The 24,314-nt window shown below is 36.4% G+C and overlaps 1 protein-coding gene across 7 annotated transcripts in view; it reads right to left on the bottom strand.

Annotated features, from left to right (window-relative positions):
• The window catches only part of LOC131681734 (uncharacterized), a 261,792-nt gene that overhangs the window by 12,403 nt on the left and 225,075 nt on the right, over window positions 1-24,314 (bottom strand). The window lies entirely within an intron of this gene.

Raw genomic sequence — 24,314 nt, 5'->3', positions numbered from 1 at the left:
ACCCGAAGGAGGGGAAAACAGTTTTTGCGAAACATAATAAAGACGCGATGACGAACCCGCGCTTGCTGCCGCCACACACAACTCGCAACGCATGTACGAAAAGAATCGGACCGATGCACAGTGGTCCCAAAGCGCAAAAAAGGGGTTTTTTTTAGATTGCGTCAAAACGGTTGACTTTAGCAATATGGTGTCTTTGAGAAAGTTTCTTGGAGTAGAACTCCCCTTCTTTCTTTCTTATCAGATTAATGATTAATCCCCCTAATAGTAAGTTACGAAATTTATTTTGTTCAACAATTGAGATAGACAAATACTTACTTCAGCAAAGTTGTAGAAAAACTTGTTACAAACATTTTATCAGAAGACTTCAACTCTCTATCTTTTAAGGTTTTTGAGATATGGGACATTATTTGCGAAAGGCCCCTTAAAAACAGTTTTTTCATCATAAGTTTTCTTCTAGATTTTTTCCATGATATAAATGTTCTAGAACATTGTTTGGACTATTAAACTGCATTACTTTGCCAAAGACGGAAACTTGCTATCGCTAGTATGTGTGGATATATTCACATTTTTTGATTGAAAATAGCTCTTTTTCCAATGCCGATAACTTTTAAACGGGCAAAAACGGGCAAACCACTTTGTAAACAAATTAAAGTGCAAGAAAAGCACAACAAATGCTGGAAAAATCAGATCTCCCCAAGGCGGCCCTCTATGGAAATACTAGAGCTTAAGTTTGTCCATACTAGAGCTATTCCGGCATTAAATACATCACCATATATTACTATTAGTTTTTTTATTTCGATTATAGAGGTTTTCACCTTAAGGTCATTCTCCTCTTCGGGTTAGCAAAATCTCTTGTGAAAAATTTCTAACCCTATGTGCGGGGTCGGGACTCGAACCCAGGTGCGCTGCGCACAAGGCAATCGATTTACCAACTACGCTACATCCACCCCCTACTGTTAGTTCTGAAATAAAGGCTTAAAGTCGTAATAATTAGCCTTTCTTACTTTTGTAAGCACGTCTTGAGTAAATACCCCAGCAACCAAAAGTTGATACAAAGGAACTACATAAGCTTCTCGTTTTAAGTAATTTTGCAATACGTTTTATGTTCTAATAGCGGGTTAAGCAGTTCTGTTAAAGCTTGAGCAGCTTGAAAGTTCGCTAAGAACTTTTTGTGAATTTTAAAGTGTGCTTTTTAAGTATTATCCGAACTTCTGTTTGCTTAGGTCAATAGTTACAGTTGTTCAAAAATTCAATGCATGCGCCTGACACCGGAAACTGACAATTCCCTTGCGCCTACTTCATAAAAATGGCGCAAGTGCAACCAAACGGCGAGTAATCAATTGCATTTGATGACGGAATGAGACAAATTTCAGCTCAAGTATTTCCATAGAGGGCCGCCTTGGGGAGATCTGATTTTTCCAGCATTTGTTGTGCTTTTCTTGCACTTTAATTTGTTTACATAGTCCGTTTAAAAGTTATCGGCATTGGAAAAAGAGCTATTTTCAATCAAAAAATGTGAATATCTCCACACATACTAGCGATAGCAGGTTTCCGTCTTCGGCAAAGTAATGCAGTTTAATAGTCCAAACAATGTTCTAGAACATTTATATCATGGAAAAAATCTAGAAGAAAACTTATGATGAAAAAACTGTTTTTAAGGGGCCTTTCGCAAATAATGTCCCATATATCAAAAAACCTTAAAAGATAGAGAGTTGAAGTCTTCAGGTAAAATGTTTGTAACGAGTTTTTCTACAACTTTGCTGAAGTAAGTGTTTGGCTATCTGAATTATTGAAGAAAACAAATTTCGTAACTCACTTTTAGGGGTATTAATCATCAATCCGATAAGACAAAAAGAAGGGGAGTTCTACTCCAAGAAACTTTCTCAAAGACACCATATTGCTAAAGTCAACCGTTTTGACGCAATATAAAAAACCCCCTTTTTTACTCTTTGGGACCACTGTGCGATGCACAGTGGTCGTAATGGTACCAAAACGTGCGTTTAATTAATGGTGCTCTAGGAGTTGATTTTAGTGATTTGGTATGTTAGGAACACTTTTTCAGAATGGGAGCCCCCTTCTTTTGATGTATACTGAATTGTGATTGTTCTACCTAATAGTGAGATAGAAAAGTTATTTCCACTAACTTTCGAAATAGAGGCATGATGTCAATGACAAAGTTATAGAAAATTCTACGGCGAGAAAACTTGTTGAACATGCAAACTCTCCAAATGTAATGGAGTTGAGATAAAGCGCGTTGTTTGTGGGAGGCACCCAAAATATCATTTTTTCATTATAACTTATTTCTGAGATTTTTGCAATTCTTCAAATGTTCTATGAAGTTTAAGAAATTTCAGATGTTTGTCGAAGCCGTCAACATTTTTTAATTCAAAACTTAAGAGTTATTAAATAAAGTGAGTTAAAAATACTGCCATTTTGAACGTCAATTACTAAGAGATGTGGAAATATGTGGAAGACATTTCGATTCTATGAGAAAGATAGTGACAAGTACTACAAGAAAAAATACTACTCACAACAGGCGTCCACCCGCCTGTATATAAAAAATACTTTCCGTTTTGAAATATAAAATGTTGACATCTTCGACAAATATCTGTAATTTTTTAATTTCAACAACTTCATAGAACATTTGAAGAATTGCAAAAATCTCAGAAAAAAGTTATAATGAAAAAATGATTTTTGGGTGTCTCCCACAAACAACGCGCTTTATCTCAACACCATTACATTTTGGAGAGTTTGCATGTTCAACAAGTTTCCTCGCAGTAGAATTTTCTATAACTTTGTCATTGACATCATGTCTCTATCTTGAAAGTTAGTGGAAATAAATTTTCTATCTCACTTTTAGGTGGATTAATCACAATTCAGTATACATAAAAATAAGGGGGCTTCCATTTTGAAAAAGTGTTCCTAACACACTAAACCGCTAAAATCAAATCCCAAAACGCACCTTTTGGTACCATTGCGACCACTGTGCGATGGTATAAGAAATGGCAAAAGAGGTCCCTCCAACTGGCCGCCCTCGGTCACGGAGAAACGGTATCAAACATTTCGCCTAAATTCAACGACCGATCCGGTGGTGTGTGCAAATGTAACGACCCACCGTGAAATGATTTCAGATTTTTTGCCATTAATCGATAGAGCAACATTATTCAATTGAAATAAAACGAGCATTAATCGACGCAACTTTTTATTGCATTGCAAACAAGTTACACCAGAAAATTAGAAAAGTGGTCGAAGCAGTGAAGTGATACTTTATACGAACAGGAGAACCGAGACTGTTTTACCACACAAAAACGTCATTAGCATAAAATACATTCTAGTGTTTGATGGCAACAAACTTGCATCAAAATAAAATTGTAGTGAAGCTCGAATCAAATAAATCGAATCAAATCAAATAAAACCTAAAGCACAAATTCTGTTTTTTATTTCGATTATAGACGTTTAAACTTTGGGGTAATTCGTCACTTTTATCGGGCTCGATAAATATTTTTTGGGGTTGGGATCGAACCCAGGTGAGCTACATACAAGGCAATCATTTTACCAATTACGCCATGCCCGCGTTTTCTTAGAAAATATCACTCACGTTTAGATTTCAAATTAAAAATAAAAAAAACTTCCAACAGCTTTGATTCCAAATATTATACATCTTCATATGAATCACAAGAAAAAAACATTATTTGAATTAATTTCAATTGTCCACAATTGCAAAACCTGTATCAGGCACAATCTTTCGGGACATGCCAACTACAGTTACGGACAAAACAATAAGATCACTTCGGTGTAAACATTTCTTTCTGCGCCACAATGAATTGACATTTTAACGGGATGTCATCAAAATAACGAGACATAAAATTAGGAACATATTCGTATTCTAACGGGTGTTCAATAAAAAATGAGAATGATTTCAATACCTTTCTGCAATTAAAGTAAAGAGCGTAATTTTTTTCTCTTCAAGAGAATTGCTCTCTGGATTCTCTAGAAATGGGTGGCATGTTTCTTTTCGCTCGGGTGCTGTTAGTTCAATCGAAGATGGCATCGAAACAGCAAGCACTCCGCGAGCGTGTTGTACGGTTTTACGAAACCCATGGTCATCGTAGAAAGCGGTAGAGCACTTTCGAGACGAAAACGTGCCCGTGAGTACATTTTACCGGATCCTGGCATCCCTGAGCGTGGAGCGGAAGGCCGGTAGCGGCCTTCCGGCGAAGATAATGACGAAGCAGAAGAAGAATGCGTTGAAAAAGCTGTTTGACAACAAGGACGGAACAAGTTTGCGTGACGCCTGCTCCCATTCACCGAACCCTCAATACTCGGTTCCCCGAGTATACGGACGAGTAGATAGCGATCGTGAAATCGTAGTGCCGGAGGATGACGAAGAACTACCGCAGGACGTCGCTCGTGCTGGACGACCGAAAGTTACTTTCCGTTCTCGAACACCCACATTCTAGGAAATGACAGCTACCATTCCAGCGACGAGTCAGCCACACCCCCTGAAGTAAGCATAAATTTAAAAAAAAAAGTTATACTGTATATCGGACAGAGGGATATCAAAGCCGTGGTTCAAGCAGAGCGGTCTGGCCATCAATCAACAAGTGTACCAGGAGGAGTGTCTTGAGAAAATTCTTCTGCTGTTCTTAACCCTCCGGCGGTCGTGCTAGTGCACTGAGTGCACGCTGATCTGAAAAGTTACCAAAACTGTGTTAGCGCAACAGCGGTTGCTCGTTCAGTGAGCCATTTGCGCGACTTCCGGAGGGTTAAAGGAGCATCATATGGATAGGAAGTACATCTTCTGGCCGGACAAGACGTCTTCCCATTACGCCAAGAAGACACTGGAGTATCTTGAGCTTAGCTTAGCTTAGCTGAGTTGACCGCACGTGAGTTTCCCGTGATTGATCAAAGCCAGTTTAAATTGCATATTGAACCAATTGTATAATACTTGGGAGTAGTACATCATACTCAACGTGTAACCTAAAGAGACTAATGCTGATTTCGGTTTTAGATCAGAGTCGCCCTAGGTTCGCTCTAATATTTACAAAATCCATACAAAAGTGACAGCTCAGAGCGAACCTAGAGCGACTCGTTTCTAAAAACGAAATCAGCATAAGATTATAGTATGATCAATAACGTAGATGGCCACGCTCAGGCAGGTCAATTTTGGGATGAGAAGAACTTCAACACTAGTATCTATTATGACCGAAGAATTCTCTGCATCATCCATAAGTGTCGCAGGATAGGATTGGTGTTAGTAGGCAGGGAAATGAAGCAGGATATATTTTGGTAGATATTGTGATTTATCTAAGTACTCACGCGCTTTTAGATTAAAGTTTCCAGCAGAAATATGAATGCCGTTCGAATAGACATTTTTAAAAATATTTTTCCGAGGGGCGTATATAAAAGGATACAGCCGCGCGGAATATAATAGAGGTATCTATTCATCTATAGACATTATGATCTTAGCAATATGTACGATAGTCGCTCGCAAACAATTTCCGATAATTCCAAACGAGCAATTTGTACTCCGAACAGCCGGCCATCGGGTGTATTGCTTCTACAAAGCAAGTGTACAAAAAGCATAAAAGAAATGAAAATCTGAAGAAATTCACTGCGAAATGTAAATGACAAGTTGGCATCTCCCCTTCCTCTATCAGCCACCTTTCCCTAATTGAGTTAAAAGCCGAATTGCAAACGACTTGTTTAATATCCATCGGCGGCCCAGAAAAAAAGGATGCGAGAAGAACAAAACTGGCAAAGACTGAGTACCATATGAGCGGTTCAAACTTGAAAGAGTCACGCAGAGTACTGCACTGGATGATTTTGAAGAAAGGACCAGGAGTGCGATTTTCCGAATTTTTAGCTTCCAATGGCCCTACATTTTCTGACAGAGCGAAGTTATGGAGTGTTGAGAGGTTTACCACTGTGTAGGACAGCAAAAGTAGTACAAAGCTAGCACCAGACCTCAAGAATTCACTTCTAGAGGTATTCATCAATGTAGATTTGTCGGTAGACGGTTCTAGATTAAATTAAAAAACTGGCTTATTTTGACATATCTACAGATCGCTTGCACACAAAAAACTTTTTGTGCAATTCGACAGCTTCATCTTAGGCCAAATCATAAAATTTCCTACATGAAAATTTGCTTTTTTTAAATACGGTTTTTAAAACCAAAGCTTTGGAAGTTATACCTTGTCGTGGAAGAGCCGGTATATTAATATATGCTATTACTTAGTGTAGAATTAGACTTCATCCTTCACTTCTATTGTACAACCGCCAGAAGAAACCTAAAACGTTGGTACACAATCGAGAATTGTGAATCAGAAACGGTGACTATATGTCAGTGATACACTCAATATAGAATGGATAAAGACAATGCCTATGATCGCAAATTAGTCTCACAAAGATAGGAAATCACAAAGAAAATGAAATAAATCTAGCCAAACATGTCAAATGATCCTAAGTGAAAATGATAGTTTCTCTTTGTTTACTTTCTCTTTCGCTAATAACTCGTCCGTTTATACGTTTGTTTATTAACTCTTAGCATAATATGCTAGTCGAAATCAGCGTTTTCGATATATTCTGAAACAATACTGAAAAGTTTTATTCTGACGCCGTAATAATCGAAAGAGAAAGTAAACAAAGAGAGGTTCTCATTTGCACTTAGGACCATTTGACATGTTTGTCGAGAAATATACGATCATTGGCAGTATGATGCAAAACCTTAAGCTCATCATCGGTACGGATGAATACCTTGACCAAGGGACTCCTAGCATGTCGTTAGTCGCCTCTTACGACATGGGAGCAGGTTCCCAGTGGTTCAGTTCTTGGCTCGAATAATGCAAAAAAAATTTGGCCCGCCGCACACCACACGGCTTGACGCGTACTCGCCGAAAGAAAGGAAACCGACTAGCTTACCCCAGTGCCGTCCCATTGAGGATTTTTTCGGCTCCTTCGTACCCTAGTGTACAAAAACAATTGGCGGGCCAAGGATATGAAGCAGTTGACCACCAGGATCTAGAATTATACGAAGTATGCATTCGATGAACTGACCAAATATTTCTGCAGATGTTCTAGAAACATTTCTTATTTTAAATAGCGTTTGAGCTAAGCACAATATCTCTACATACCATCCCAATTTTTGAAACAAACACTAATCCATTTTTTAGGAAATTAACACCATTACCATAACTAATTTGTGTTTGCAAGCCCTTTCATTCAAGATCTAGCTATTGAAATGAATTGTTAAAAGAATTGTTAAAAAATCTGATCAATCGGTTCATCGGTTGCAGAGATATCTTGCGCACCACTAACGCTACTGTAAGGAAATGCTTCGAAACAACGGTCGGCAAATATATCAATTTTTGCATGAACATACGCACATTCTTTAACAGTGACTTGAGTAATGCTTGGACTATGTAATCACAAAAAAATATTGGCGAGCTTAAAGATATATAGTCCACTGATCTGCAAATCAGTTGAAAAAGCATAATTTACAATCACCACTCATTTCAAATGTTTGCCGGTCAAAATATTTCCTACAGAATTTCATTTACAGAACCTAAGCCAACATTTTTTTTCCCGGGTTTCCCGAATCCCGGGAATGAGAAAACATAATTTCCCGGGAAGCTGGAATCCCGGGAAATCTAAAAATACCGGGATTCCCATGAAATAAATTCCCGGGTACAAGCTCTACTTGTACGCAGCTCTCTTGAGATCGATTCCAACCCTTCACATCGGGTTGGAGATTTTTCCAAAAGAAATTTCTCTAACCCGAAAAGAGGCGAATGACCCTAAGGTTAAAACCTATATAATCAAAATAAAAAAAGCAACACTTACAAGTAACTGTAATTTTTTATTGTTAACATCCTGTGTATTTCGAGGTAGCGTGTTTTGCTGGGGTAATTATAGAAGTGAATCAATCGGATATGCGTGAACAAATTGGGAGTGCTCACATTGTGCTTTGGAGTACCGAATTTGAAACAAATCGTACAAGTCTAGCTATCGGACCAACGTGCCAGAAATTTACTTGGGATTTTTCGACAATTTACATGGAGAAAACCAACTAGTTCGCATTTTCGCCGCTAGCTGGCACTGTATGCATCGTGTTATCACTGCAAGTGAAAATAAGAAAGATAATTTAATTGTCTACAACTTTGTCCAAGACTTCTAGTCAATCCGGTTTTGTTAAAAGAAGTTATTAATCTTTTAACGAAGTGATATCTGAGTCAGTTTTGCATGGGGCCTAGCAGTGACTGGTTGTGTATCAGTACTCGATTCCCACAAACTATAAATTTTCGTGAAATAATGGTTAGATTTAGCTTAATAATATGGTCAGAAGAATTTGGTTAGAAAATTTTAGTTCCACCTGTAACCGCATAGAGGGCACCAAAACTAACTTTTCACAGAAGAGAGATAGAACAACAGGATGTTACTGCGAAATGCCTGTTCTACAAATTTGTAGAAGACATCTAATTTCTATCCCTCGCCGTTGAAAGTTCATCGTGTATGTATTAATTATGCCAAATATGAGCAGAATTGGTTCACACATTAAAAACTTGTTCATATAGCGGTCAAAAATATTTTTGTGGACTACCTTGCACACTTCTTGAATTCGATATAAAATTAAAAAATACCAGTTTTATTTACATTCATTGAAATATCATTAATTTATACTGATATCAGAGGCTTTTTCAACAACAAAACATCACGCATTTATCGCATTTTCTAAAATAAAGAATTCATTTTAATTTAACATTTACAACTTTACTTGTCAGAAAAACTTGGGTGTGTTGAGACTGCATATTATATTTCGTAAAGATAAAAGGAAAATGATGAAAAATGGCAATATCAGTATATTTCTAGTATGTCAGAATAGGTTTTTAGGAGCATTTAAAGATTTTATGAATTATCAATTATAAAAATAGCCACACGGTGGGATTGAAAATTTAGCAAATTAAAAAAAAAGTGAAATAAGATGCTATTTATGACGTATATTTGAGTGCTAAATTGATGGCGTAATTAGTACACAAGGCCACGTTCTCAAGTTATGCACTTGTTATGTCAAGAATTCTGAAATAAAGGTTCGAAACCATTTTTTTCACGGCCAAGATCACATTATTTTGCAACCACCAACTTTGGAGGTTTAATGTTTTTTTAAAGAAATTATACAACTCCCTCGAAAAAAAAATTTGGAAATTAATTCTCTTGGACATAATTACGGAAAATAAACTAAAAACATTATTTAGAGGCTTGGTATCTTCGGTAAAGTTGTTGATAATGATATTAAAACAACTTTTTAAAAGACACAAAAATCTTCAAATGCTCTTAAAAACCGATCCTGGCGTACTAGAAACAAACGGAAAGCCATTTTTTCTTTTTTTTTCTTCTTTTTTCCGAAAAACAGTATGTGGTCTCTGTACACTTAAGATTAATGTGAAAATACATTACAAAAATCGTAACTAATTACATTACTCTGCCAGAAAAATTCAACATGAATAAATAATAAGAAAATCGTGACTAAGATCCTGAAATCATGAACATTAATCATACTACTCTATCAGAAGCGATCCGATAGCAAACACGAATAAAATATCACGAAGTACGAAAATCGCTCTTAAGCTCCTGAAATCATGAAGGAACCTTTCGGCTCTTTTAGTTGATAAGTTAATATAACCAACAATACAAATTATGAAGATTATTAAGAATCATAACAAAAACTGAAGTAAACTGTTCCGTTCACGAAATTGTTGTTTATTCATGAATTCATGAACCAATTTGACGTTGGCTCCCCATTCTATTCCACATTCCACTAACTGATGGATTTTAAATGTTGAGATTAATAGAAAAGCAGAGATGGATTAAGGTACAGCAACAATTATCAATTTATGCTCTCTCAAAAACTATGTTTCAGAACATTATTACATATCAAATCGTAATTTTGACAGTTCAAGAAAAAACTTTCGTGTTAAACATTTAAAATGCGCAGTTCGACGATATGTCCTCTCTTCGATGTTGTGTGAGTGAAATTGTATGCATATGCAAATGGGCGTTCGCAAAGGTTACCCGCAAAATAATAAGAAGAACCGTCACTGGGAGGGTGACCACGGTAACTGACTTCGCAGCCCGTAAAGTAATCAACACGATATCCTACCTTCAGACTTTTCCGGCAACTGTATCGCACAAGAAACCACTTCTCACACTCTGCGTGAGTTCCTTCTTAATTTAATTTGTTCCCGTCGGTAATCTGCGCTGAACAACGCGAGGAGCAGCGAAAAAAACTGATCCATCACCACCACGCGACTCATCATCGTTCATCACGATCGCATGATGCAGGGCGAAAGCTTAACGAAACACACACGTCTGCCGCGTCCGAGTACTCCACGCATCGAGTGACGATCGCGACTCGACTACTGGCGCGTACCAACTACAAACGATTTGACTCCATCCTGTGCCGTCCGTCAGCGGAACGGTCGGTGCAGAGAGTCATAATGCCAACCACGGTGAACTGCATGATCCGCGTGTGAGTGAGTGATAAGTGAGCAATGCCGGTTGTAGGGTGGATCTGGAACACTGTTGTCGAAATGGGATTCAATTTGAGTTGTCAGCTGATGTGCGATTTTTTATCGTTGATTTATATATGGTCAGCCCATTACTAAAAGAATTTTTAATCGCGAAAGTATAAGAACCACCACGTACTTCTTCTAATGGGATTGCTACGGCAGAACAGTGTAGAAAATGCAAAGTGGTTTGCTAAGAAGTAAGTCGTGATATTTCTTGATAACTTCATAACATGCCAAGAGGAGTTGTCCATGCTATGTGTCTGGAATTATGAGTACGACTGGAAGCAATCTTCGCCAGAATATTTCTATTCTTATTAAAGATTTCAAATCTGGTCGATCCCATTTGCACAGAAAGAAAATACGCACGATCCCGGCACAGTCGCGATATGTCTAAGGCGCATTGCTATTCAAACTCTATATAGAGTGATAAGATTATTTTCACCCTATCAGAGATACTACCACATTACAACGCTCGTCTAAAAACCATTCGGGGCCTCTAGGCACTATTGCATGAGACTCCTATAGTTAAATAGAATATGAGTTACATTCGATGAATGTGAACGCATTACATCACAGGAATAAGATCAGCATATAGGATTTGAAGCATACAGGGATCTAAATATACGAAAACATACTGACAGAATGACAGAACTAACAATAGAAATATGATCTCCATAGTTACATTGCAGTGTTTGATAATGAAGAGTCTCTTGGGCAAGGAAAAGAAATGATGACGTAGGGCGGATTTACAGTACCGTAAAATGGGGGAACATTGATCACATTCACTCATTCGTTGTTTTCGAGGGATCAGCAATATGAGAGAGCAAATGAGAGAAAATGCTTAAAATGCTGTGTAAATTGCATATCCGTAGTCAGTTTCATAGCCCGATATTGTGTCATCTCGTAACAAAATTAAATTGCCTAAAAGGATACAGACTTTTATTGAACTTTTTAGGGCAAAGAGTCGAAATTGAAACGATGCATAAGCGTGTTCATAAAAGACGAAATAATCGTATAATAATACGAAATAATCGTATAATAAATAATAGATACTGAGCATGTTTAGAGAATAGTTTGTATTTTGTTTCGATGATTTTGTTAAAGAGAATCATCTTATCATACGTTACTGAAAAAAGTCTAATTTGATCAAACCTACCCCGGTGATCAAACATACCCCATTTTATGTTACCTATAATATAATCGAATCTGTAACGTTTATTTTTTGTAAATTTGATCAATATATGTGTGTTTTCAAAACATAGAAGTGTAGCAGAAAAATCAGATAAAGAAACGTAAGAAAATTCACTTGCACATGTCACAAGAATGCGAACTACACGGGTAGCGCACACAACAGTATCGAGGATGGCTGATTTTTTTTGCGCCAGAAGTACATTTGACGCCACAGAAAAATATTAAAAAAAAAATCAGAATTAGCCAGACAATTTTTGTCAATACCAGGAATTTGAACCAAGTGCCTTCCAAAATTAAAACCTCTCTATTAAGACAGCAGTGTAGTTTTACTGTGTTTTGGCCTGATATAAGGAATTTCACGAAAATCCGTCCAAAAATCTCTAAAATCGTGATCGACCATCTTAGATTCTGACGAAACTTCACAGGTTTCACCGGCATTGAAGACTAAACATTTTACAGAGCCAACAAGATTATTTAGACTCAAGAGCAATTTTTCAAAAGGGTGTAGACGTTTCTATGTACATTAATCTCAATTTTTTATTCGATTATCCTATTTGATACAGCAAAACTATCTGAGAACGAGTTACAGGGAATGAATACTTCTTCATGAGAAAATATACACTCAAAAAAATGTTGCATCATTTTCCACAAAAACGAAAATTTATGTTAATCAATTACAGAAAGCATGTCGCTGAAGTTCGATACAGTCCTCTATTGTGGGTGGGCGTAGCGTATTGGTAAATCGATTGCCTTGTACGCAGCGTACCTGGGTTCGATTCCCAACCCCGCACATAGGGTTAGAAAATTTTCATAAGAGATTTTTCTAACCCGAAGAGGCGAATGACCTTAAGGTTAAAACCTCTATAATCGAAATAAAAAAAAACAGTCCTCTATTGACCGCACAATGAGAAAGCGTTTGAGATCATCAGCGTATATAAGTTTGCAAGTTCGCGTTGCACCATCATAAAATGTTAACAATCAATGTTTATCGTTTTAAAGACGTAAAAGAAACTTTTTCAGTGAATTAGGATCATTGAGAAGGTTTCAATAAAACAATTTCCCTAAGGGTCCATTCATAAATGACGTAGCGTTATGTGGGGGAGTTTGCTATTAAAAAAACTTACTTTGCATTGTGACTCATTGTTTGTTCACGTTTCACACACTAGGTAGAAGGAATAAATTTTTGTTTTAGCAAATAGGCCAAGCGGCGCGCGTGTAAATTTGGTTACTTGCCCTGCTATTCCAGCGGAGTGATTTCTGAACTGAGCAAGATAAGAAACCAGGGGTGGCATTCCGCATCTCGATTCGAAACGTTTTGAAGTCGTTTCGACTAAATTGCGGCATTACGTATCGCATTCGACCAAGCGTTCGAGCTTGTTAGATTGCGGTACTAGATTTCGACTGCCTGTTCGAGCGCAAACTGTCAAATAAGAGTATACACTGAGAAAAAATATTTTTAATTCTGCTATGAATAAGTTTCATAAAACCAACTTTGGTAAAATATAGGAATTGTTTTAATTTGTTTAGTTTTTAGTTGCTTGTTATCGAAATATATTTGGATAAGTTTTTCAAATATAACTTTTTTTCTAGTGCACAATAGGGGTGAGCTCTTTGAAATAAAATCGATGTTGTTAAACATAGATCCAAAAAGATCCGATGTAATACGGAAATACGATTTTTTTCCTTTCATGTACGAAAAATAAATGCACCCTTTCCAAAAATATTTATACTATATAAAACAATTGATAAAAGAACGAATCATTTCGTTTCATTGACGAAAAATAGTTTAGACATCGATGATAAGCCAATCAACGTCAGATTTACAACTAAAATTTTGGTTCATTCCAAATTTTTTTCTTGCAGTCTTTAGCTAAAAATATTTGACAGGTATTTTTGTTATGGCTGAATATAATATCGTATCGTAAAGTATTTGATGCATGGAAAAAATATTAAATATAAAACGTTGCATTTTCGCATGAGCTTGCCAGAAAAATTGAGAATTTATTTAAAAGTTGGATTAAATTTTTTGCTTATTTTTTCTTCAAATAGTAAAAATCATGTTAGAAATATTGTGTAAAAATTTTGCAGTGGATCTCAAAATGTTTTGTGAGATATTACAATTATAACATTAAAAAGGGCAATTTTACATTAAACGCCATGTTATGGGCCAGCTTTAATTGAAATATCTCGTATAGTAATAAGGTTCTCAATATAATTATGTATGTTTTCATAGAATAAAAAACTTATTAGTCCAAGCTTGTTTTTTCGATAAGTTTCTAACATTTGCAGAATTCATAACATAAATAACAAAAAAAACTATACCATATTTTTATTGGTGAGTTCATTCGAAAACGCACTTTTCATTATTAATAAATTTTTCCGTACAACTAAGAGTTTCTGAGTTATCAGTGGTTGAAAAATCAGATGTATTATCTGCAGAATGAGTTATTCACAATTATTCTTAACATATTTAATATCCAAATAATTGTTTAAAACAACACAACTTCGAAACCGCTTTTCTGAAGTCTTTTGGAAAATAATCATAGCGAGCAAACTCCCTTTTCAATAAAAATGGCTAATTTTGCATTAAAATTTTGGTTTTCAGGGTTTTTTCAGGAAACTGATAGCTCCAAAAAGCAACAATTTTTTTATGCAATTGATGACGCAAAAATTTAAAAACTAGTTCGTTAAAAGAGCCATTGTTAGTTGAATTAGTCAAGACAAAAATGCGTTTTCGTGATTGCGGGATTGTCCGCACACAGAAAAAAAATATTGGTAAAAGTAAGAGTTTTCCGCTCTTAGCAAAAAACAACCAACGCCAACTATTAGGTTGAAAGTAAAACTTTTAAATTAATCAAGAATAATAATCAAAGTAAAAGTTTTCCTTTTAATCAAATGAAGAAAAGTATTCAAAACAAAAGTTTTATTTTTAAACTAAGAGTTGTTGTTTTTTGCTAAGAGTGAAAAACTCTTATTTTTACCAACATTTTTTTTCTGTGCGTGTACTTGTTAGTTAATTATTCTGTTATAGCATACAACTTGAGATAGGGAGAACACAATCGAAATGAAGTGTTTCCAGAAATTGTAGATGGCATAATTTTCAATCGGTTGATGCATTTTAATATGTTAGTAATTCGATTTGATTCAAATTTCTTTGCTATATTAGATAATATCCTGTATTTTCATGCATTTAATACAAATGACGATATAACACCTAATTCTGTCGGTGTATAAAACGTACATTAGGGAATTGAATTCAAGGTTATATTGTGATATTGAAAACAATTGAGGTATAGTCGGGAACAAATGCATCAATTAGAATATAAAATTGTTTAAATCACCACTTTGAAATCAAGAATGATTGTGATTCTTTACATCTATCAGATAGCGATTAGACAAGTCAAGGTATCTTCACTTTGCTCCATCGATTTGTTTTAACACTTTTTTATTATTACTTGGTGTAAGATAATTTATTATCAATATTTAGTATTACTTTTTCCAAAAAAAGTATGTTCCTGATGGTGAAAATAGATATAACATAAAGTAACTCAAAGTACGTGGGAGCTTTTTACACCTTTTGGTAATTTTATATTCTCTAAGTATTCCGAAATAAAAACACAAATCATAATCTCGAACGACAGTCGACAGCAATAAAACTATCGAGCAAATACGTTCGACTCGAGTCGCTTTCGAGTTCGATTGTTATGGTTCCATAATGCCAACACTTCTCGATAATCTAGTACGTCTTCGAGCGAACTCGAACGAAAATTTACTTTCGAGCTCGGTTCGAAATACATAATGCGAAACAAGGTCGAGTCGATAGAATTTTGATCGAATCGAGATGCGTAATGCCACCCCAGACTGGGGTATGTTCTGTTGAAAATATGGGTAGAAGTAGTGTAGAGTGTATTGTTTACACTGTATTTTTACCGCTGTCAGTTTTTCGAAAAATGGAAAAATAGGCGTCACCCGAAAAGCAACGTCGCGAATTAATTTTGCGCAAGCACCTGGAAAATCTTCAACTCTCTCATCGGGACATCGGAAAACAAATCGGAATCGTGAAGTCAATAGTGAGTCATGTGATTAAACGTTACTACAAAACTTTGAGCATCGAACGAAAGGCGAAATGCGGTCAGAAGGAATGATCCAGCAATCCGGATCACAAGCGTGTAGTGAATGTGTTTAAGCGGAATCCCAATGATGGGGTCTAAAAGTTGAATCTGTGGCTGTAGCCAAAAAGTTGAATCTGTCCAAGTCTTTCGTACAAAGAGCCAAGGATCGGGAGGGACTGCATAAGTACAAAGTGCAAAATATGATGGGAAAGTCACGAGCCCGGTAACCGTACACCCAGATTCTGACGAAGCCTCATCATGGATGATGAGACTTACTGTTCTTCACCGCCTAGCACAAGTTTAATGTTCCGGGTGAAGTAAGGAAGTAGAAACTTTCAAAATATGTCAATTAATACATGATTTGGCAAGCGATCTGCCTATCTGGCAAACTGAGTGCGCCATTAGTCACTAGCGGGAGTATAAATGGGGAGATGTACCTCAAGGAGTGTCTACAGAAGCGTCTGTTTCCTCTGTTGAAGCAGCACGAGGGCCTTACGATCTTCTGGCCAGATCTAGCTTCGTGCCACTATTCAAATGTTATCCTGGAGTTCGTGCCAAAAACATGACCCCCCCCCAACGCACCGGAACTAAGGCTCATCGAAAAATACTGGGCAACTATGAAGTAGGCACTAAGGAAGCATCCCAAGGAGGTCAAATCTAGGTAGGACATGAAGAAAAGTGGTTTCCGCACAGAAGAAGCTGCAGCCATATGTTGTACACAACCTAATGAGTGGAGTTAAGCGTAAGGTGCGAGCGTACGGTTATGATATTGAAGCTGAATGAAATAAATATACCAAAAGCTTACAACTGAGTTATATTTTATTGTCTGAAAAGTTGAAAAGGATCGGTCCACTAGGTAATTTTCTACAGCGTTTTATCCGTGATGTAATAAGATGTGGGAAATGGGGAAATAAAGGCGAAATCGACAAAGATGCAAATGGGATAGATATGCGATCATGGGCAGGCAGAAGTTCAAGGCAAACTGGCATTCTGCAGCGGGAAAAGTAACCAAGACGGCTGAGCAATACTTGCGATGGAAGAAGTCAAACGAAAGGCCCGGCAAATTGCATTCGCAAAAAGGTAAACATGGGAGAATATTTTTTCCTCATTCTACGGTTACTGTGTTCTAATTCATCTTAGCGCCTCTATTCATCCCACCAATTTGAACACATTAGAGGAATTCCATGAAGGTCCGCCCGAAAATATTTAAAATCGTGACCGACTATCTTAGATTCCTATGAAACTTTACACGTTTCACGGGAATGGAAGACTAAACATTTTCCATAATCAGTAAGATTATTTTCACTCAGGAGTAATTTTTTGAAAGGGCGTAAACATTTCTACGTGCATTAATTTCAATTTTTTTTTTGCTTGATTACTGTATTTTATGCACCAACACTTTCTGAGTGCAAGTTTCAGGGAATAAGTATTGATGTACAAAAAATATATACACTGAAAAAAATTTTGTCATTTTTCATAAAAACAAGAATTTGTGTTAAAAATTTAAATTGCAAAAAACCCATTTTTTCTAGTTTTTATATTTTGTCAACAAAAACCTAAAGAGAAACTGTAATTTTATTACAGAACATATTTCTAAGTATCATTTTAAATCAAAATTCATTTAACAAAAACCTTCCAAAATGCGATAGTTTTCAAGATATTTAGAATGTTGTTCCAGCAAAAACAGTTAATTCGTGTGATTATGCCCTTTTCAAATGTTATTCGCGTTACCCCATCATAAAATATCAAAAATCAAATGTCTATCGTTTTAAAGACGCAAAAGAAACTTTTTCAGTGTATTTGGATCATGGAGAAGTATTCAATAAAAATGTTTTCCTAACAACAACTTTTAGTATATTTTTATAATTCATACTATTTGCAATCAAAAATACACTTTTCATTTTGAATATGATTCTAAACACCATTTTAAATCAAAAAGCTCATAACAAAAAAATTCTGAAATGTAATCTGGAAATGGTTCTCGAGATATTTTAAATTTTGTTTTAACAACACAATTCTTTTGTTTTATTACGACCTTTTCAGAAGTTGTTCGCGTTTCTCCATCAACAATAATAAGTTTTTCAAAAGGCCTATAACATTTCCTGTAACTTTCTCTTTGATATCAAGGTGATACTGTAAACCATTTGAAAGCTATACGAAGACAACCAAAGTACTATTCAACCATAGGGTCTTCTGATTGAACTAAATACCATCGATCATACTTTGGATGTTTTCATGTAGCTTTCAAATGGGTTATAATATCGTCTTGATATCAAAAGAGAAGCTACAGGAAATGTTATAAGTTGTGTTCTGAAAAACCAATTGTTGTTAGTGAAGAAACTCGAATAACTTCTGAAAAGGTCGTTATAAAACAAAAAATTGTGTTGTTCAAGCAAAATTTAAAATATCTCGAGAACCACTACATTTCAGAAAATTTTTGTTATTATCATTTTGATTTAAAATGGCAATTTAAACTTATAACACAAATTTTTGTTTTTGTGAAAAATGACAACGTTTTTTTCAGTGCATATTTTATCGTACAGAAATATTGATTTCCTGTAACTCGTTCTCAGAAAGTTTTGATGTATAAAATACAGTAATCGAAGAAAAAAAAATAATGCACGTATAAATGTTTACGCCCTTTTGGAAAATTGCTCTTGTATCAAAATATTGCAATTGTTAGAGAAAATTATGGAGATTCATAAACCGAACACAAGTTCAAAGTTTCGTTTGAATCGACGATGGTCATATTTTGTGGTCTGCCAGGTTTCTCATGGAATCAGTTAGAGCCAGTTTTCCCATATGCACATCGCACACACAATTCGCTCTGGTTCTGTGCTCATATTAAACACACACTTCGTGTACGAACTCAAGCACGCTATTTCGTACCTAAACACGTGCACATGTTCGCCTGCTGCACAACTGAACCGCATGTACGTACAGGGTGTGCGTACACATCGGTTCGTGGCACCAGTTTTCTCCTTCTCACTCTCACCATCACTAGCACTGACTCTTCTTGCCATGTGCGAATCGTTCTCGTGTACGCACCCGGTGTACGTACGCGGATGTTTGAACTAGAGTTTGCACATCGTTCGTTTGGGTTCGATGTTCGAGGCGAACTTGTACATCGAGACGAAGCATGTTTGAAGTTGAACGCGTGCACGAAATTTTGTACACAGGTACAAAATTGACCATGTTCAGGAAAAGTCTGATTAGAGCAGGGTCTGCTATCGCTATTCAACGCATTAGTTCAAATGGTAGGATGAATAAGGGTGCATTGTACTCGACTTTTCGCTTCGCTCAAACGCTAGTTTTTTGCATTTTCCAAGACAGATTTTTTATTAATCTGCTTCTTAGAAACGAAGCAAAGATGTTGATATCTATTTAAGCGCAATCCAATCACCGTAAGCCGAGTTATCAGCGAAATAGTGTGACTCCGTGACTAATGAGGTGAATAAGGGCTGGTCTACCCTATATGAATTAAACTTGCAACAGAAACATGATTCGACTCTTTGATAAAAGGTTTTACCGATGTACACACATATTTGTTTGACCAATTTTTGATCATAGCACCCTTTAGTCTAAAATAGGATGAGTTCTTGAGTCCAAAACATACAAAAGTGTTCAAATTGACGGACACAAAACGGTTAAAGTATGTTGTGTTATTACGACAGCTTCTGACTTTTTTTCTGAATAATCAATTACTATCATTATTAGAAACATTTCAATTGTAGTCCCATTTGATGCTAGATTTATTGAATCATTCTACTGTGACCAAAATAGTTATTACCCATCCAACAAATTAACATTTCACGTTGACAAATTAGGTCTAATTTTTAATTTTTCCAATCGACGAACCGCGGTAGCAGAACTGACGCGTGTTAGTAAACAATTCGATTTCCTCTCCAACAATACCCCGTCGCCATTATAGATGGCAGCTAATCGGCCAAAGGTGGGTGTTTTGCTTGCGAGCCAAGTCACGTCCAGTTAGCTCATAATATTTATATATGGGTCCTTCCATGCGAAGTGATCAAGGCACGTGTAATCGACCTCCACGGATTTGAACAAAATTTAGAGGAATTGTTCATCTAGGGCCAATATATAAAAACCCAAATTTTTGTGACAATTGAACCACCCCTCGGGTCATGGGAGCACCCCCCGTTTTGGCAAATTGTCAAAACCCTTGATTTTCTTTTGATCATATCTCCGGTTCTATTTACTCTAGAATCAAACCACAGGATGGCTTTTGAAGAAAATTGTTCAAGGAGTCTATAAAAAATATTATTTTTTGCCGACAGTGTTGCCAAGTATGCAATTTTTTCAGTTAAATATTAAAAGTTAATTTTTCTCAAAATACGTATATTTTAATTTTGAAAATTTTAATGCCATCGCATTCCTCAGACATTTTTACATAAAAAACACTTATCATCTCAATATAATATGAGCGCATCCTGAGATACACCGTTTTGAAGAGAAAAAACCGCAATTTCCCATATAAAATCGCAAGCGCACAACACTAAAAAACCAACTTGAGTATTCTGAGTTCAAACATAATTTTTCGTGAAGTAGACGAGAAATGATGAAAAACTACGTATTTGGTTTGCTTCTAGCAGATCAGGGTCGATTTTTATGACAGTTTGAAGATTTTCTCAATTTTGGCCAATAAAAATGGATTTTTATATGAGAAAATCGGAGTTTTTCCCTTCAAAACGGTATATCTCAGGATGCGCTCATATTATATTGGGATGATAAGTGTTTTTTATGTAAAAATGTCTGAGGAACGCGATGGCATTAAAATTTTCAAAATTAAAATATACGTATTTTGAGAAAAATTAACTTTTAATATTTAACTGAAAAAATTGCATAGTTGGCAACACTGTCGGCAAAAAATAATATTTTTTATAGTCTCCTTGAACAATTTTCTTCAAAAGCCATCTTGTGGTTTGATTCTAGATTAAATAGAACCGGAGATATGATCAAAAGAAAATCAAGGGTTGTGGCAATTTGCCAAAACGGGGGGTGCTCCCATGACCCGAGGGGTGGTTCAATTGACACAAAAATTTGGGTTTTTATATATTGGCCCTAGATGAACAATTCCTCCAAATTTTGTTCAAATCCGTGAAGGTCGATTTCAAGTTTGCATCTTTTTTTGATCACTTCGCGTGGAATGACCCATATTGTCGAATATAATGGTAATCTGCCGCTTTACGCCTTTGCAGTAAGAAGTTTCCAATATGCGTAACGAATGAAAGAACACCTTCGTCAAACGTTGTACTTGGTTTCGGTGCTTTTATTACTATTAAAGCGGTTTTGCCTACAGTATATTCATTAATTTAACACAAAACAAGAATTGTAGTAAGCAGATCAATCGAGCCGCGTGACTGCTGACGTCATCGATAGCGCGATCAGACCAATAACCTTGACGAATCATTCGATAAATCAACCTTACAACAGATGAAACCCACAACAAAATGTCTTCTGTGGCGATGGGGGTGACACGTGTCGATTTAAAAAGCCGTTACTGTATCCAACAGTCGTTTAACATAGGGCCAACAAGTTTTCAATTATCACGATGTCGAAGAATGCACATTCAACTTAATCAGTAATGAATCCAACGATCAGAGTATGTATACGGGAAACACTCGAATTATGAAGCATCATTATTTAATTCACTTTCCTTTTCTGCAATGACTTCGTTATATCCACACAATTGCGGTCAAGACGAAGCAATTTTTCATACTAATTCTCATTCGAAAAACGGTTTGTTTTGGGATGCACAACGTCATCCTTGTTCTCTTAACGCGAAACGCAAATTTTAAGTGCATTTTAATCTCCTGACACAGCGCTGTAACCAGCTAGCAGAATTTGGAATTCACATCGTTCCGCACTGGCGCTGATGCAATAACCGTAAAATTATCGCTTTGCGCTGAAATTTATGACGCTTTTAACACCTTTGCAAGCAATCTAACGATGATTGCTGAAAAGATGATCCCCCGCATAACTACTTGTGGTGGTGTTAAAAGGATTGTCATGATCTTCGTCGAATGGAGGGTAATAGCCATCGGTCAGGTCACGTTGGCAAAACATTTTCGACGGGTTCACTGTAATCGAACTTAGATTGGACGGTAACGGTTTCAGCCTGTGCACCTTGGACGTACACTATACAATCGAATGATGGCATAGCTTGGAAAAATTGAGTTAGTTTATGTCTATACCCACAGCATCTATGTCTGCACATGGATGCTGTATGTATAGAAACATTTCTAAGGAATGAGTTGTGTCAGTTAAATAAAAAAAATATATAGGGTACTAATCTATACCAAACGCTTTAAGAAACAGATTTTCATGAAGAAAATAAGAGTTATTCCAGAACTCAGTTGTTCGAACCACAATATAATATATAGCTTTCGCATGGTAAGAATATTCACCAACAAATTGTAGACCGAAGAATCGGATTCCAGAATAATTAGAGCCGGTTGTAAAGTACTCCCGTGTGTCCTGCCAGTTGTCTTCAAATACGATTGCATTGTTCGAATCTCACCATGCTGACGAAATTAGATGTGCCATTTAACAGAAACGTTACCCAAAAATTGTGTTTAGAAGAATCGAATTCTGGAATAGCCGAAATAGGATGACTTCAAACGTATTGTAGATAGATCACCAAGCGGATGCATATTGATGTACTGCACGAAAGATTGTAGTTCGAACCTGTAGTAAAGAATCTCCACCTGGCCGGACGTCTTGAAACTTTTTTTCATGTCGTTTTTGACACGAGATGCGTGAACTTGACGGAACCTTTTTTCCAAAGCGGGGGAGCATTTTTAGCATCAGCTGATTATATCTGAGGATCTTTCGGTCTGCTTCCTTGGTTGTCGCTGGTGCATGGGATACTGCAGACTGTTTTATCTCATATCTTCGGATTGCTGATTACGGTCATGAAATCACCTTCCTTGCTTCCTACCTTCTCGTTGGTGGTGCTGTTTTTTGTTAATGTGCTGGATGATGGAGTCGCGGAGTTAGCATTTACTGGTGGTTTAGCAGGGTTACTGGTTAGATAATAGTTTGTGCCGAAGTTTCTGTATCCGGTTTTGTTGTCATCACTGTTTTTATCTTGAGTACTCCCGTGTAGGGGTTTCCGTAGTGTGCTGATTATTTGCATAACTAATTATATGTTTATATTTATTTATATTTATATTTATTATTTATGCCTAGGAAGAAATTTTTCTTTTTATTCTCCTCAACGGAGAGAATATTTTTTCAACACCAGCATCAGGTGTTCCCAGAGACAGATTGAGTAGTTTTACGTCCACTGTATCATGTTAGAAGTAAACGAAGTACACTGGGTTGTTCACTAGAATGGGACACGAGTACATGAAAAAAAAAATTTGATCCGAGTAACTTTCTGGGTCCCATTTAGGTCCCAGAACAACTCTGTAAATTTTAGACTCGATCGGTGAAACTCTATTTTTGCGCCCACGGTTTAAAGTTTACATGAGATTTCGCATGCGGAAATCGACTTTCGCAAAATAATTCTTCCATGAATCGCCCGTTACCTCCAAAAAATAAACAGATATCTGATTTTTATAGGAAATTTGTCATGGAAACAAAATCTCGAAGACCGCGAAATGATCTGATGCTTATGGAAAAAGTTATTAAGCAAAAATCGATTAATGCCCTGAAAATTGATGAAAATTTCAATTTTCATAGCATCACTGCACATTATGTACAAAAGAAGCCTCAATTTACCCCTCAAAACTCTTGTGAAGTGACCAAACAGTTCAGATAGTTGATTTAGACGCATTAAAAGAAGATCGGAACAAAATTGGATATAATTAGACAACCAACAGCAGTGGTGCTAGAAAAAATGAATATTTCATCAATAGTCAGAGCATTAATCGGTTTCTTCTTAACCCATTCATGCCCATGTTGTTTGTGGACAACAACGTTTTTCAACAGCTATAACTTTTCATTGGGGCTAGACTTGCTCACAAAAACAAGTAAGACTAATAAATGTTACTGTTGCCTTTCATTTGAGCAATAACAGTTACCAGGATCAGCTCTAGAACCGAAGTTATTGCAAATAGTCTGATTGGATTCCGATGGAGCAGTGCTGCCAGGGACAGTTTACGCTGATGATGGAAAATGAATTTTTCATATATCTTCGGTATGGTGCAATATTATTGAAAACTGATAAAGTTTATCAATTTGGGCTGTCTTTGGCTATGTTTTTCACGCAATTGGACTATTGTAAATATTCTAGGAGAATTGTATTGAGCATTAAAAGGTAAAAATTGAGCAGCTTCTAGCACTGCAAGGGAAGCACCTATCTTTATGAAAAAAGGGTTTTCGTGTTTCTTGATCCCACCGTTTTCAAGGAAAAATAGTTTTAAAACCCTACATGCACTAGAAAAAAGTTGGGCATGAAAGGGTTAACAACATTTTTCTC

This window comes from Topomyia yanbarensis, chromosome 2 (assembly GCF_030247195.1).
Source record: "Topomyia yanbarensis strain Yona2022 chromosome 2, ASM3024719v1, whole genome shotgun sequence".
In the NCBI taxonomy this organism is placed as follows: domain Eukaryota; kingdom Metazoa; phylum Arthropoda; class Insecta; order Diptera; family Culicidae; genus Topomyia; species Topomyia yanbarensis.
The sequence above is the reverse complement of the archived record's forward strand: the minus strand, read 5'-3'. Positions and strand labels throughout refer to the sequence as shown.